Raw genomic sequence first — 18271 nt, 5'->3', positions numbered from 1 at the left:
ACACTGATAAATCAGAAACAGCATAGCTGTTTTATTAAGTAAAAAATATTAAATAACTCTCATTTGCTTGATTTACCTAAATTATGTGATCTTTAATTTTTACAATACTTGTTTAGCACATTGAAAGTATTTAATACCATACAATTTCCTTACTTTTTGAGAATTTTAGTATTCCATTTATACAAGCACTTATTTATAATCAAAATAGATCTCCTTTAAAATATTTTATAATCTAATTTTATATCATGCAGAGGTAGAAAAATATAATATAATCATACAATGAAAAGTAAAGGCCTTTCTGAATTACATATAAACATAGAGATGGATGAATAGACAGCTTATAGCTTTAATTATAAAATTTCAGCCATGGCCCTAACAGGTTTGGTTCAGTGGATGGAGCATCGGCATGTAGACTCAAGGGTCCCAGGTTCGATTCCGGTCAAGGACATGTACCCTGGTTGCGGGCACATCCCCAGTGGGGAGTGTGCAGGAAGCAGCTGATCGATGTTTCTCTCTCATCGATGTTTCTAACTCTCTATCCCTCTCCCTTCCTCTCTATAAAAAAATCAATAAAATGTATTAAAAAAAATTTCAGCCATGGGTCAAGTGTAAACACAGAATTATAAAACTCACTGTTCTATATCAAAGAGCTGTTCTTTTCCTGATAGGCATGGGATTCTTAATTTAAGCTCAAAATAGACAGGAAAAAAAAATCAGATGCTGTCACCTTTCACCAACAGAGATAAGATTTATATAAAACATTAATATATTTACAGAGATCACTGAATGGTCAGACCATGAAAACCAAAGCAAGGAGGCACCAGAAATCAAGTAAGTACTCAAAAATAATTAAAATCAAATCTTTACAGTGCTAACAGTGAACAAGAGTCCAGAACACAGGATCTGGTGCTGGATTCACTGTTGGATTCCTAGATTAGCACTCAGGAGAGGAACACAAAGGGCTCTGTGGGGCCTTGTAACCACGGTAGGGGAAATAGGCATCTGACAGCGAAATCTTACCCATGCTGGTCATGGCAACAAAGCCATGAAAGATAAAATGCAACAATTAAGGAAATCATTTTTTTCAGGCTATTGCAATAATGAGAAGGTTCATGAATGAGGAATCTATCAAAGAAGAGGGGGGAAACTTGGAGTGGCCTTATCTGAGTCATTCAGAAAGGGTGGAGGTGGGTCTTTTTTGTGGGGGCAGGGTGGTCCTTTGCAGTTAGCCACTTCTTGGAGCACACAATTATCATTCATAAAAGGGTAAGGGTTTTTCCAGAAATACGGGGCTCAAAACATTGCTCAACATTGCCAGGTTTGCTTACCTTTGTTTGTGTTCATCCTAAGAACAATGGTAAGTTATTGAGGGGTTAAGTAGGACTATGGCAGGGTCACTTGACCTTAGACAGTCTGATTCTATCTTCTACTTGCAGAATATTTTCCCCTCAATTCTTCCTGCCCAGGTCTTCACAAGATACTGGATTCTGAACTTCCTATTGCTGTGATTCCCCTGCCTCACAGAATGCCCAATGGCAATTCCAGGCTGCCTCTCTCAGGCTTTCTGATTATTTTCAGGCCCCACCACTCATCTCATCTCATCTCACAATGGCTTGCAGCAGAATCTCCCCATTAGGCCTATTCCATCATCATGAATGTTGAATATTGAGGGATCACAAACTGGTTTACAAGAGCCAGACAATCTAAATAAAAGAAGGGTACCTGGTATAATGCCATCAATAAGGAAAGAGGGTATTGTGAAAAACTGGAAAGTGTAAACCTGCCCAAATGTGGCAGCCACTACTCAGTATAACAGTGCTAACAGTGACCAAGCTTACCCAGTGTTATCTGATTCTTTTATTTTCAAGTTTATGAATTATTAAATGTGGGCAACCAATTCAAATGCTTTAAAACACTGCTCAAGTCACATAAGTTGTGAATGCTGAATTTGGCCTTCAGATTCCCACTTGGAAACTTCTACTCTCATCCCCAAGGAGATTCTGCACCTCTCAGCCTATTCCCCACCCCATCCCAGCTGCCAGCAGAGCTCTGAACATCTGTTCAGATGCCCTTGGCCAAAGAAAGAATTAACCTGCAATCCCACTGCCCTAAAAGCAAATCACCTGTGGATCACCTCTTGGCTCATGAAAAACATTAGCATATACATTTACATATTAAGCCAGCCTCATGGAGAGAATAGATCCATCTGAGTCTACCACAGAAAATGGGTTAAATTGCAATACATGCCTGAGTGGAGGCTTCATCAACATTCCTGGCAGGAGCTGGATTGTAGGACAGTCTGGTGGCCACTGATCCCACAAAAGCTGAGAAACAAGATATTTTCCAACCAAATGGAGGTGAGATTCAGATATCTCCCTTTTCACTCTTCCTCTGGAGAAGCAGGTATGAGGCAGAGGAGTACAAATGGCAGACAAACCCTGTGATAACCTACCAGCTGCAAGACAACTAGCCTCTGGAAAAGTACAGGTCCTCTAGTTCGACCTCTCCTGGATCACTTTTCCAAAATTTATCCAAGGTTCCAACATTGTGAATGGAAAACACTGAGGTACAGAGTGGCAATCTGCTGTGCCTGGGTATTTCCAACTTTAACACATTTAAGAATAATGCTATAAGAAGCTTACATGATGGCTTTACTTACAGAAAAGGAAGCAAGAAAGAACAATTTCTTTCATAGCCAACTCTTGCACTAGAAAATCCTTACTAGAACCAAAGGACAAATTTACAGAGCATGTATACAGGCCATGCACACTCAAAATACACACTCATGCCCACAGCCCACACAGGAACACACCCTACCCCCAGCGCTGCCCATACCTGCAACTCAAACTAGCCCCAGCCAGTAAACCCCTCACCTTCCCCTCCTGGTCTTCAACACACGTGCAATCCTTTGCATGGATATTTCAGGCACAAAATTTATTTCTGCTTAACATTAAAAGCACACCTATTTCCAAAGTTATTTAACACTGGACATCAAAGGCACCAGGCTATTCTGAGTCTGTGAAAAGCCTTAGGAGCTGCTTGGGAGGTTAGTCGAAACAATATTCACAGACTACTGGCTTTCCTGGGCCCCAAGTCTGATCTATAAGCATGGAACATAACTCATCAGGCCTCCTGAGTCAGTGTGACTCAAAACTCAGGGAAGGAGCAGGTAAACTGCTAGAGACTGGTTTTGTGTGCTCTTTGAGGCCTCATTATAAAGAAGACCCCATTGTGGTCCTATGTGCCTCAGGCATTTGCTACATTCAAACACACAGTGTGTGCAGCAGGCAAAGACCTACGTGAACTAAAGTTAGGGGTCCCTTATTAGGGAAGTTTAAGAAATGGCTTAGGAGGCCCCCTAATAACAACAAAATGCAGTTCTCCCCTGCCCAAGCACCTGGAATCCACCCTTACTCATTCTTCCTGAAGCAAGGAAAGTTCCCTGTTGAAATGTAAATATACCATCCAATTAATACCCATTAACACATTAGCATGGGATTTTTATCCAGATTTAGTGATAAAATAGCCTAGAGAACAGAAATTAGAGTCCTAAAGGGATAGTAAATAGGTTTAGGTAAAGGTTGCTAGGCAGGGACTGGGGGGATGAGGAGGGAAAGAGGCCTAAAAGGCAGTAATTATGATTCTCTTAGAGGTTACAAAGAGCTTGGGCCCCTCAATAATCCTGGTAAGTAGTTTATTTAGCCTTCTCTTATTTTTATACATCAATAATGAACTCTCAGAGAGAAGGAAGGGAGGGAGGGAGGGTGGAAGGGAGGGAGGGAGGGAGGAAGGAAGGAAGGAAGGAAGGAAGGAAGGAAGGAAGGAAGAAAGAAAGAAAGAAAGAAAGAAAGAAAGAAAGAAAGAAAGAAAGAAAGAAAAAAGAAAGAAAGAAAGAAAGAAAGAAAGAAAGAAAGAAAGAAAGAAAGAAAGAAAGAAAGAAAGAAAGAAAGAAAGAAAGAAAGAAAGAAAGAAAGAAAGAAAGAAAGAAAGAAAGAAAGAAAGAAAGAAAGAAAGAAAGAAAGAAAGAAAGGAAGGAAGGAAGGAAGGAAGGAAGGAAGGAAGGAAGGAAGGAAGGAAGGAAGGAAGGAAGGAAGGAAGGAAGGAAGGAAGGAAGGAAGGAAGGAAGGAAGGAAGGAAGGAAGGAAGGAAGGAAGGAAGGAAAGAACCAGCCAACATGGCTCAATGGTTGAGCATCAACCTATGAACCTGGAGATCATGGTTTGATTCCCAGTCAAGGCGTGTGCCCAGGTTGTGGGCCTGATCCCCAGTGTGGGGCATGCAGGAGGCAGCTGATCAATAATTCTCTCTCATCATTGATGTTTCTCTCTCTCCCTTCCTCTCTGAAAGCCATAAAATACTTTTTAAAAAGAAAGAAAGAAACTAAGAAAACAATCCCATTCACCATTGCAATAAGAAAAATAAGATACCTTGGAATAAACTTAACCAAGGAGGTAAAAGACCCGAAAGACCTGTACTTGGAAAGCTGTACTTGGAAGTAGTAGGACATTGAAAAAATAAATAGATGAAAGATACAAACAGGTAGAAGCATATACCGTATTCATGGATTGGAAGAATGAACATCATTTACACAATGAAATGCTATGCAGCTGGAAGAAGAAGAAGAAGAAGAAGAAGAAGAAGAAGAAGAAGAAGAAGAAGAAGAAGAAGAAGAAGAAGGAAGGAGGAGGAGGAGGAGGAGGAGGAGGAGGAGGAGGAGGAGGAGGAGGAGGAGGAGGAGACTCTCTTACCCTTTGAGAGGCACATGCTGTGAAAGTGGCTAATTAAACTTAAGTGAAACTCCTTTTTATGCCTCCCTTAGTTTTCCCCATAGTCACAGAATCCCTGCAGCAGTAGCCATGACCTGTGTCTACAAATAGTCCATAAAAAAACTGTCAGGTTGGTTATTTATCTGTAGTACCCCAGCATCCCCTTCCTGTGCCTTTCTCTTCCCTTGAGGAAAATCTTTCCCTGGCCTGATGTTTAGGACTCTCATGGTCTCTCCTTTTACCCAATCTCCTTCTTTCAGGAAATAATCGTAAGAACCCATTAATATTAATATTGAAGTAACTGATGAGATTGAAGGAGTATTTAAATTTTATTAGAGTGGAATTCTAGGTCTTAACAAGTAGATGTAGAAGTTTGTTTTGTTTTCAGCTGGGCACTTTACATGCTTCCCTAAAAATGATATTAGCAAGGCAGTTGCCTATTCTGGCAATACATAGTTAAACTCTGGTTCCCTGAGGCAGACACTAAAAGAAAGACAATGCAGAGGCAGGAAAGAGCCAAGACACAGATTTGTCATAACTGTGGGATGAGTTTATTTGTTTTTAACCATAATAATGATTAATATATGACAACACCCTGTATTTCGGGTATAAAAACACAGTCCTTCCCAAAATATGACTCAGCCTCTGTGTTCCCAGATACATTGAAATTCCTTGGAAGGCAGCTGCAGGATTTCATGGAGGCTCCCATTCTTGCTTCTTTCACAGTAAGACAAACTAAAGCAGACCCACAACGCTGATTCTAGGTTCCAAGTTGTAAGGAAAGAGGGACTGGGCTCACAAATCCCCATACTGTATAGCCAAGTATGTCCTGTTTGAACCAACAGTTTTCTCACCCCCAACTACCACCTGGGAAATGGGCTGCTTCTAGGCCAAATTCCCTGTTTAATAGTGATCCAAACACCTCATCCTGGACCTTTGAGTGGAAGGGCCTGGGCAAGGTTGGAGGAATAACTGTTGCCTTTATTCACAAAATTCCTACACTTCCAGAACCCTAACACTTCCCTCTTCTTGCTTGGGGCGTCCTTGTGATTAAATCTTTTCTACTAAGAAGTGAAAAAGTAACTAATTCTCTCTACTCAGACCATACTCCTGGGTGTGGCTTTTCAGTTAACTAACTGCTTCCTGGAAGGAGGAGAAGTAGGAAGGAGTGGGGTGGAGTAAGGGCAAGGAAAAACCCAAGTATTATAATTACTATGACTTTTGACTGTGGGTTCCAAAGGTTTTCCTTTCTAAAGGGTGTCCCAAAATTCACGCAAGAAGTAATTTTGATAGAAAACACAGGTTTATAATTAAAAATTGTGAATTTTTTATTGATTCATAAAGTATACAGTATAGGGTTATGTATGGAATAGTATATCGGGTAAATGGCCTACTGACTACGCACAGCGAATAGAGTTCATTGAATGGATTATGGAACAAGTGGGTGCTGATTTTTCAAACAAAATCATCTTCAGCGATGAGGCTCATTTTCATCTTGATGGCTTGGTTAATCGACAAAATTGTCACATTTGGGGCTCAGAAAATCCACGAGTGATTGTTGAGAAACAAATGCATCCACAACGTGTCACTGTTTGGTGCCGATTTTGGTCTGGAGGCATCATCGGGCCATTCTTCTTAGAAAATGCGGCTGCTCAGGCAATAACAGTTAATGGTGCTCACTATCGAGACATGATAATCCAGTTTTCTGTGCCTAAATTGCAAGATATGGATGTGGATGACATGTGGTTTCAACAAGACGGTGCCACATGCCATACACCCCGAGAAACAATTCAATTACTGCATGAGTCCTTTCCTGGTCCTGTAATTTCCCGTTTTGGTGATCAGAATTGGCTGCCCAGATCATGCGATTTAATGCTGTTGGACTTTTTTCTTTGGGGTTTTTTGAAGTCTAAGGTTTATGCCAACAAACCCACGCCTTGAAGGAGGAAATTGAGTTCTGTATCAACGAAATTCAGCCACATTTATGCAAAACAGTCATGGAAAATTTCAACAAAAGAGTGTGTATGTTCCAGCAAAGCCATGGAGGTCATTTACCCGATATGCTATTCCATACATAACCCTATACTGTATACTTTATGAATCAATAAAAAATTTACAATTTTTAATTATAAACCTGTGTTTTCTATCAAAATTACTTCTTGTGTGAATTTTGGGACACCCTTTACTTACTATACTTATTATTAGGAAAGCTAAGAGCCAAAGAGGGCAGGGACTTGTCCAAGGTCTCACCAATTTACTTTACTTCAGATTAATCCTTACAAGTGTATTTATTGTTTTTGTAACCACAACAAATGAGAGTGAGTAGCAAATTATGAGGAGGCAGAAATATTGATAACAGCAGAATTAACAGTTGAATAGAGATGGAAATGGTGAGTCAAAGTCTTAAGGTTGTACCCTCTTAATAATACAGCAAGACTGACTGACTCCTATTGTCAAACATGGAGCAACTTGGTAAGCAATGAGAAACTTGACAAGTCTTGTTGGCCAATCCTGCCTAGCTATTCCCTTTAGGGCATTATTTGTTGTCTCTGGACCATCCTTAGCCTGACCATTTGCTTGAGGGTGATGAGTTATGATGGAGACAACTCAGCTAAGTTTCCTTTCTTAGAAAACATTAAAATAACTCCTTAAGCCCAACTGAGATAAACCCCAGCCCCATATTAGAAATGATGGAGCCCAGAGGTGTGGTTGTTGTATATTTGGGACAGGATTCAAAACATCAGGCTCCCACTAAAGAAGGAGCTACCACAGACATGAGTCTTTTCCCTGAACTGATATTGCCAAATCATTGTAGATTCTTGACTAAGGCTTCTCAGACACTTCCCCCGGAAAGTCAGGTGCCTTTGGAAACCTGGGATAAACAGCCCCACCTACTCTACACTCCTCTATCCGTGTTACTTTTAGCATCAGAATCCCACCCAGGGCCACCGGGTTCAGCTAGTATCAATAGTTCCTGGATATGCTGTTTGTATTGTGGGCAAGATAACAGGATTACCATTTGACTGTCACTTGAGTAGATTTGGGTGTGAGGCATGCAATATGGACCAGTGAGGAGGACGAAGACATTACTCCCAGGTGAGATGAAAGCCAGAAGTCACTACCCTGACCACTTTGGCTTGGCCCTGAGGGAGAACAATGCACCCTTGCTAAAAAGCATGTGGATCTCTGGGTTAGGTTAGGTATAGGATGCAGGTTCCCAGAAAGCAGGCAGGTGCAGCAGCATCCCCTTGCCATCACAGCTAGAGAATTTACATAGCAGGCAATAATCCCCCAGATTAGAAAGACGATAGCATTGAGTCCATTCACAGCTAGAGTTCAGACACTGGCAGGGGAGGACAGGAAAAAGCATTCAGCCTCCACGGGAGGAACTTGGAAAGAGATAGGTTGGGAATCAAGGCCACACCCAAGTAGACCTTAGTCCAAGAAGAAAGCCAAAGCCCAGGCAAATTAACTGAGCCATACAGTTGGGGATAGGAAAGGGCTGTGACAAGAGGGATGCAAGGTACTTGGTTCTTCCTTCTGGCTCACCACAGACACCAATGGGCTAAGGTAGCTGAGGTGCCTCCATACCCTATTCTGGTTGGGCTCAGGGTGGGGAACTAGGAAAGATTGGGGAAGGAAAGGGCTTGTAGTCCTCTTGAATAAAATAACAGTTCCAGGGATTCCAAAATGGTGGCAGAGTAAGTGGAAGCTACACTGACACTCTCCCAGTATCAAACTGGAAATACAACTAAAGTACAGAAAAACCACCCTAAAAAATCTACTGAAGACTAGCTGGAGAGCACCCAGATAACCAAGGACAGAAAATGGAAACAGAATAGAGATTGGTAAGAAGTTCAGAGGTGTGAAAGGGTTCCCACAAACAGAAGGTGAAGTTCTGGAGGGCTATTTCAACTGTGAGGCTTTCCCACTGAGAACTCTAGGGTCTAGAGACTCCAAGCTAAGCTCCCCTGCCCAGAGCTCCAGAACTGAGAAAGGTGTCCACATAACATCTGGCTATGAAAAGTTATCAGGGCTGCTGTCTGCCAGTGAGCGACAGCTGGAAATGGTGGCACCCTCTTAAAGGGCCAATGCACAAAATTTCGTGTGCAGCCAATCACCTTGGGCTCTGGCAGAGGGAGGGCAGAGTGGAGTGGAGTTGTGTGAGAAGAGTCCAGGGTTGGGGGCTCTGGGATTGGAGCTCGGAGGGCAGCCAACCAGGTTTCCTATGCTGAGCCATTTCTTCACACTGCGAAGTACATCTTTCTCCAGCAGACCTTTGCTTTTAAGGAAGTTTTTGCCTGGGGGAAGGCAGTTGCCCCACTCTGTTGGAAGACCTCTCCCTCCATGCTGTGCTTGATAGCCTGAGGCTAATCAAGACTCAATGTCAAGCCCTGACTGGTTTGGCTCAGTGGATAGAGAGTCGGCCTGCGGACTGAGGGGTCCCGGGTTCGATTCCGGTCGGGGGCATGTGCCTTGGTTGCGGGCACATCCCCTGTGGGGGGTGTGAGGGAGGCTGCTGGTCGATGTGTCTCTCTCATCGATGTTTCTAACTCTCTGTCCCTCTCCCTTCCTCTCTGTAAAAAAAAAAAAATCAATAAAACATATATGTTTAAGACTCAATGTCAATTGGACTAAAGGCAGGGGTGGATCTCTGGAGGATTTGAGTCTTTCCCTGATATCCTTCTGCTCTCAGGGCTAAGAAAAGCAGGCCCTATACAGAACTTGGTTCTTTCCAAAGGCACCCAGTCCCATCAGAGGGAATGGCAAGCTGTTAATTGCTGATAGCTCCAAATAGGGTACCCAGGGCCAGTCTATTTCACTAGAGATAAAAACTCTTAGCAAAGTGAGACTAGAGGGATCATACCTCAACATAATAAAGGCCATACATGACAAACCTACAAAGAACATCATACTCAATGGGCAAGAACTGAAATCATTCCCCCTAAGAAAAGGAACAAGACAGGGATGTCCAATTTCACTACTCTTATTCAGCATAGTACTGGAAGTCCTAGCCACAGCAATCATACAAGAAGAAGAAATAAAAGGTGTCCAGGGGACCCTTTCCCCCTCCTTACGTGGGAGTTCATTCTATGGGACTCTTCCCTCTCCCCACGTGGGAGTCTGTATCTATTCAATAAATTTCCACCTTTGCTATAAAAAAAAGGTGTCCAAATTGGAGAGGAGGAAAGAAAAGTCTCATTATTCACAGATGACATGATATTGTGCATAGAAAACCTTAAAGACTCCACCAAAAAACTACTAATTTAATAAATAAATTCAGCAATGTAGCAGGATAAAAATTAACATCCAGAAATTGATGAAATTTTATACACCAATAATTAATTCACAGAAAGAGAAACTAAACAATCTCATTTACCATTGCAATAAAAAAAATTAAGATAATTAGGAATAAACTTAACCAAGGAGGTAAAAGACTTGTACTCAGAAAACCACAGGAGGCCCTGACCAGTTTGGCTCAGTGGATAGAGTGTCGGCCTGCAGACTGAAGGGTCCCAGGTTCAATTCCAATCCATGTTTCTCTCTCATCGATATTCTAACTCTCTATCCCTCTCCCTTCCTCTCTGTAAAAAATCAATAAAATATATTTTTTTTAAAAAGAAAGCTACAGAAGGTTGAAGAAAGAGACAAAGATACAAGTAGATGGAAGCATATACTGTGTTCATGGATTAGAAGAATGAACATTATTACAATGTCCATACTACACAAAGCAATTTACAGATTAAATGAAATCCCTATTAAAATACCAATGGCATATTTCACAGATCTAGAACAAATACTCCCAAAATTTATAGCAAAACAAAACAGGCCCCAAATAGCTGCAGCAATCTTGAGAAAGAACAAAGTTGGAGGGATCACAATTACAGACATCAAATTATATTACAAAGCCACTGTAATCAAAACAATCTGGGACTGACACAAGAACAGGCATATAGATCAATGGATCAGATCAAAGAACCCAGAAATCAACCCAAGCCATTATGCTCAATTAATATTTGACAAAGGAGGCAAGAACATGCAATGGAGTCAAGACAGTCTCTTTGATAAATGGTGTTCGGATAACTGGACAGGTACATGAAAAAAAATGAAACTAGACCAACAACTTACACAATACACAAGAATAAACTCAAAATGGATAAAAGACTTAAATGTAAGTCGTGAAACCATAAAAATCCTAGAAGAAGCCATAGTTAGCAAAATCTCAGGCATCTCTCATAGCAATATGTTTACAGATACATCTGCAGCAAAGGAAACTAAGGAGGAATGGGACTACTTCAAAATAGAAAGCTTCTGCACAGCAAAAGAAACCATCAATAAAATGAAAAGGGAGCCCACTGTGTGGGAGAACATATTTGGCAATGATACATCTGATAAGGGGTTAATATTCAAAATATATAAGGAACTCATACAACTTAACTGAAGGAAGACAAATAATCCAATTTAAAAATGGGCAAAGGACCTAAATAGTCACTTCTACAAAGGGAACATACAGATGGCCAAGAGACACATGAAAAAAATGCTCACAGTCACGATCATCAGAGATATGCAAATTAAAACAACAATGAGGTGTCACCTCACACCTGTCAGAATGGCTACCATCAACAAATCAACCAATGACAGGTGTTGGCAAGGATGTGTAGAAAAGGGAACCCTAGTTGACTGGTGCAGCTATTATGAAAAACAGTATGGATTTTTCTCAAAAAAATTAAGTATGGAAGTGCCATTTGACCCAGTGATCCCACTTCTAGGAATATATCCTAAGAGACCCGAAGCACCAATCAGAAATAAAGTATGCACTCCTATGTTCATAGCAGTGCAATTTACAATAGCTATGATCTGGAAACAGTCCAAGCCCCCATCAGTAGATGAGTGGATAAAAATTCTGTAGTACATTTATACCATGGAATACTATGAAGCTGTAAAAAAGAGGGATCTCTTACCCTCAGAAACAGCATGGAGGAACCTGGAGAGTATTATGCTAAGCCAAATAAGCCAGTCAGAGAAAGACAAGTACCACATTATCTCATTCATATGTGGAATCTAGTGAACAAAATAAATTGATGAACAAAATAGATCCAGAAACATAGAAGCATGGAACGGACTGTGGAATCTCAGAGGGAAGGTGGGGGGTGGGTGGGTTGGAAGAGATCAACCAAAGAACTTGTGTGCATATATGCATAGCCCCAGGACACAGACAATAAGATGGTGAAGGCCTGAGGCAGGGCAGGGGAGGATGGCTAGAAGTCAATGGTGTTAAAAGAGGACACATGTAATACTTTCAAGGATAAAGTTTTTTTTTGGTTTTTTTTTTAAAGAAGGATCAGTGATGAGAGAGAATCATTGATTGGCTGCCTCCTGCATGCCCCTTAATGCGGATCGAGTCCACAGCCCAGGCATGTGCCCTGACCCAGAATTGAACAGATACCTCCCGGTTCATAGGTCAACACTCAACCACTGAGCCACATCGGCCAGGCTTTCCTTGTGGTTTTGATTTGGAATTCTCTAATGATTAGTGATCTTGAGCAACTTTCATGTTCTTATTGGCCATTTGTACATCTTCTTTGGAGAAATGTCTATTCAAGTCTTTTGACCATCTTTGAATTGGTTTGTTTGTTTTTATATTACTGAGTTTTAGGAGTTATGTATATATTAATCCCTTATCAGATGTAATCTGCAAACATTTTCTTCCAATATTGTAAGAAATAATGCAGAGATCTCTTGTACACTTTGTCCAGTTTCCCCCAACAGTAACATCTTGCAAAAGTATAATACAATATTACAACCAGGACATTGACATTGATATAATTCACCCATCATGTTCAGATTTCCCACTTTTACTTGTAGAGTTAAGTTCTCACTTATGTCATTGATAGGTTCTATGACTTTAAGCGAATCAATGTATAACAAAACCAATTTTACCATCGCCTAATTGATATAAACAAGAGTTAAGTTCCTAAGGTATCGCGTTAACATTGCAACAAAATGACATTGAATGAAAATGCATTATTCCAGGACCTAAAGTACTTATTTGCATATGGACATGTTTCGTTCTATGCTATTTTATTACCTATGTAGATTCGAGTATCTGCCACCACAGTCAAGATGCTGAATGGTTCCTTCTCCACATGATCCCTCATGTTGCCCTCACCCCTCACACCTGCCTCACTCCTTCTCCCTTCCCTAAACCTGGCAACCACTAATCTCTTCTCCACATTTATAATTTTGTCATTTAATAATGTTATGCAAATAGAATCATACAGTATGCAACCTTTGAGGACTGACTTTTTTCACTCAGCATAATGCCCTTGAGATTCATTCTACTTGTTTCATATTTCAACAGTTCATTTCTTTTTATCTTACACCCACTTTTAAGTTAGGGAGATCTGCTAGTGGCTTGATAACACTAAAGGAGAGACCCTGGAGATGGCAGTGCAGCACAGTGAAGGAACTGCAGAAGCAGAGGGCATGGGCTTCAGCAGAATTTTTCCCACCTTAGAGACATGCCTGAAGTCTTAAACTGCACTTAAGCACATGGCTCCCTCTTTTAGTTGAAAAGTGCATAGCTCTGTTCTTGAGCAAACAGCCATCACCAGTTGTCACCACAAGACATCTAGCATTTGGGGTTTCCATCCAGATCAGACCCCACTCTCTAGGAGAGAAGCTTCAGAGGTGAGAAATTGTTAATCCTAGCAGAGCCCAACCATCGACTGCTTAACATTGCAGAAACTGTCCACATACTGAGCAACAGTTGCCTTTGGAGGAAGAAAACTATGGCAGAAGCCAAGGAGCCTCAGGAAAGCTAAAGGCTCTCACTTTATTTTTAGAGTGGGCTTATCTTGAGGATGGTATACTCCAGCAGTCTTTGTGGTGCTGATTTCATATTTCTCTTCTTTCACTCATATTGAAAAACCTAAAGACTTTCTGCGTCTTGATTTCTATTGATCCCAGGACCATCAGAATGAAGTACCTGTTATGATGTCTGTAATTTACTTTAAATTATTAAAGCAGAGACAATGTGATATTCTGTGTGATAAGTTTATATACTCTATGTGTAGACAGTTGCCCTATCAAGACCTCTCACTCAAAATCCAGACTCCAGAGATGGTTACTATGGCTATCTGCTTCAGTTGTCACTACTTCTTATTAACACTAGAAGCTATACTAATTAGCAAAGTAAGTGTTAGAATACGTTTTCATTGGAGAAAACAGGCATTTTAACTTATACAATGGTTATTAAAATTGGTTCTTATTGGTGAAATTAGTGGTATGCAAAATATATGGATTGACTAAAATATCTTAACTCGAACAGGGCATAAAAATCTACTGATCTCTATTTTTAAGGATGGGGCTCTTGACCTGATTCCTAAAGGGTCCTGAGTTCTCCTGCTATATCCAGATAATTCTTGATCCCTTGGCCCCAATAAATGATAAATTGCATCTGTGGCTGTAATATTATCACATTTGCCTCAGGTGAACTTTTCATTCAAAAAGAACCAAAAAGGACAGAGATCTGAAACATCATTGAGCTTCTAGAACAGGTTTTATGACATTTGTGTATGTTTGCTAATAAATGTTTATATGTGTGGCAAATTTGGTCTGACACTTGCTTTTATTCCAAAATGGCCGCAAGGTTGTGGGGAGGTAGCTAATCCCTTCAACTCCCTCCAAATATTGGTGACCACCAATAAAACCTAATAGTTTAGGTCAGTTCACCATAGCACCTTAAAAATGCAAAAAAAAAAAAAAAAGGAGCCCTAATGATAGGATCTCCAGAAAGCTCTGAAAAATCCCAAGAGCCACAAAATTTCAAAAGAGAAGATACGGAACTCAGTAGCAAACAGCATGAACAACCAAGGTGTAAGGTGAGGAGATGCACACTTGTGGTTCTGGGTCTGCATTGGGAAGGACTTTTCTATGGCATAATCTCTCAAGATGAATTTTCTTGAAAAATCTACATTTCAAATCCTTGAAATCATGGTGTATTAATAAGCCTTTCATAGCCTTAGCTAACCCACACATCTTTTAAAATCTAAAATCTCTGAATAATGATTGATAGAATAAAAACTTCTCTGCATATTTAAGTACCAGGCATGTTACACACATAATGTTTGATTCTTTAAAAAATAAAACCTTTGAGGAAAGTGAAGCTCAGAAAAGTAAACATGGCTCATCTAGGATTCTATGGCCTGTAAGCGACACAGCTGGGGTTCAAGCTCTACTCCATGCTGCCTCTTGTCCATTGAAAAATAATGTGTGGAGAATAGGTAGAAAGTTGGACAAGGAAGGAAAATGAATTCACAAAACAGTCATATCTGCAAAGTCACTTAAACTCATCTCTCAAAAACTTTACAGTCATGAAAATAAAAAAGAATCAAAAGACCCAATAATGTCAAACCAGAGGGTTCCTGGCATACATAACGCCATGGAACTATTACTAACTCACTGGAAGACCTTCAGATACAGATTATAGATATAAATGTAGAGATAGATCGATATAGATATAGATGATATAATAGATATAGATATAGATATATAGATTAGAGATATAGATGAGATAGAGATAGAGATAGAGATAGAGATAGAGATAGAGATAGAGATAGAGATAGAGATAGAGATAATGTGTGTATTCACATTTTAGTCTCACAATCACCTAAGAGGTAGTTTCTTTTGTCGTTGTTGTTAATCTTCACTTAAGGATATTTTTCCATTGATATTTTAAAGAGAGTGGAAGAGAGAGGGAAAGACAAAGAGAAACATTGATGTGAGAGAATCACATCGATTAGGTTGCCTTCTGCATGCACCCTGACCAGGGTCGAGGCCGGGGAGGAGCCTGCAACCAAGGTAGGTGCCCTTAACCAAAATCAAGCCCAGGACCCTTTGGTCCACTGGCTGATGCTCTATCCACTGAGCGAAACTGGCTAGGGCACATAAGAGGTAGTTTCAATTATTGTTTCAATTTACAGCAGAAGAGACAGAATTGGAGAGGATTAAATGCCCTGCCTAAGGTCACATAGCCAATAATAGAGCTAGGAGTCAAACTCAGATCTGTCAGATTCTACATCTTCTACTCCAGTGGTTGGCAAACCATGGCTCGCTAGCCACATGTGGCTCTTTGGCCCCTTGAGTGTGGCTCTCCCACAAAATACCACGTGCAGGGGCACACGTACAGTGCGATTGAAACTTCGTGGCCCATGCGCAGAAGTCGGTTTTCGGCCTGGGCGAGTCTATTTTGAAGAAGTGGCATTAGAAGAAGTGGGGGGTGTCCCTTCGTCGGTCGGGCGACGGGAGACGCGGCGCAGGTGGGCCGTGGGATACACAACGTGGGGGAGGCGTGCGTGATTCATGCACAAGTTGAGGATGGGAGAGTTGGAAGGGGTTGACCTCAGCGAACGTACCTCAATCAGATTGAGGACGTTTTTAGCAAAGGCCAGCTTAGGAGTACCCTAATTAAATTAATAACAATGTACCTACCTATATAGTTTAAGTTTAAAAAATTTGGCTCTCAAAAGAAATTTCAATCGTTGTACTGTTGATATTTGGCTCTGTTGACTAATGAGTTTGCCAACCACTGTTCTACTCCACTGCTTATCAAACCTTTACCTGATACTTCACACCATCCACAAATTCACTTTTGGACTCAGAGAGAGCCTGAGACCCGCCAGTTATGGTGTGTATCTAATTCCAGACTGTTAGCCTCTGGATAACCCAGCCCCATACCTTCAATGGAGGGCAAGTCATCTTGCCCCACAAGCAGCCAGCTGTCCCTAGTTATTATTTGGGAGGCTGAGCAATTGCTGCTAGGATTCTCTCTCACTTTTTCTTTTCAGGTCAGGGTCAGTAAGTTAAGCAGACTTTGCTTTGGAAATCTTCAAGGCACTTGAAAAGACAAAGCTTTTTTAAAAATATATTTTATTGATTTTTTTAACAGAGAGGAAGGGAGAGAGATAGAGAGTTAGAAACATCGATCAGCTGCCTCCTGCACACCCCCCATTGGGGATGTGCCCACAACCAAGGTACATGCCCTTGACCGGAACCGAACCTGGGACCCTTCAGTCCACAGGCTGACGCTCTATCCACTGAGTCAAACCGGTTAGGGCACAAAGCTTTTATATCTGCAAAAAATGAGACCCCTGTCACATTAAGAGAAACCATGAGTGTTGGTCTTTCCCTTGTATCATCTGGGCCTTGCTTGCCTCCCCCAGCTCTTAGCTCTTCCTTCACCCACACCACCATAAGCCATAGACTAATCCACAGTTGGTTCAGAAGAAAGTCAGAATTTTACAAATAGCTTCATGGCCATTGCTTTGAATTACACAACCTTTTGGGTAAACTATGAGATTACGAAATTTATCTTTAAAAGCAATTGTTTTATTGCCAGCCAAGTCATGCATGATACTGTCATCTCATCTCACACCAGGGTGACCTCATCTTCCACTGTAGGCCTAAGATGCTAATTAAGAAAGGCCTAGGGCTCAGTGGGTAGAGCATTAGCCTGCAGACTGAAAGGTCCTGGGTTTGATTCCAATCAAGGGCACATGCCCAGGTTGCGGGCTCAATCCCCAGTGTGGGGCATACAGGAGGCAGCTGATCAATGATTCTCTCTCATCATTGGTGTTTCTCTCTCTCTCTCTCTCTCTCTCTCTCTCTCTCTCTCTCTCTCTCTATCTTTATTCCTCTCTGAGAGCAATAAAAATATAGTTAAAAAAAAAAAGCCTGGGTTTGGGGAGGTCCAGACAATCGAGCCAGTAAAGCCAATGTCCTGAAAGGACAATTTTGTGCTCCTTTCTTGACATCCGGGAGAGGAGGACATGGAGGGGGAAAGTGAAGAGACATACACCTCTGACACTGCTCCAGAGATTTTGAACACTAGTATGACTACATGAACTTGTGCGGGGGCATTTTGATAACCCATTCAGCTTCATGCCCCTCCTAAGGCCACTTAACCTACACTGATAGGTTTTTCCCCTCCGTATTTATGAAAACTGGATTCTGGGATTCATTCTGTGTTGAATCAGGTGGAAATATAGGGTATCTACACCCATACTTCATCAGCTGAGGGTCAAGTAAGTGGTGTCTGGCCCTGTTCTGATCTCATAATCCCAGTGTCAGTAATTGGGCTTTTGTCTCTTCCCTTATGTAGGGGTATCTGCCTTGAATCCCTCCCTAACCTGGATCTTCTCTGGCAATTGGAGTTCTTTGGAATTTTAAAATTTACATATTTCAATTTTAGCTGTTATGAATTGGCTTCCTGGTAGGAAAGATTAAGAAATTAGCACTCGCCCTAACCAGTGTGTCTCAGCTGGTTGGAGTGTCCTCCCATGTACTGAAAGGTTGCAAGTTCGATTACTGGTCAGGGCACACACCTAGGTTGGGGATTCCATGGCACATCAATGTCTCTCTCCCTCTCTCTCTCTCTCTCTTCCTCTCTCTCTCTCTCTTTGCGTGTGTGTGTGTGTGTGTGTGTGTGTATGTGTCTATCTATC

This window comes from Myotis nattereri (genome assembly GCF_964212035.1).
Source record: "Myotis nattereri genome assembly, chromosome: X".
Classification (NCBI taxonomy): domain Eukaryota; kingdom Metazoa; phylum Chordata; class Mammalia; order Chiroptera; family Vespertilionidae; genus Myotis; species Myotis nattereri.
This window is presented reverse-complemented; position numbering follows the sequence as displayed.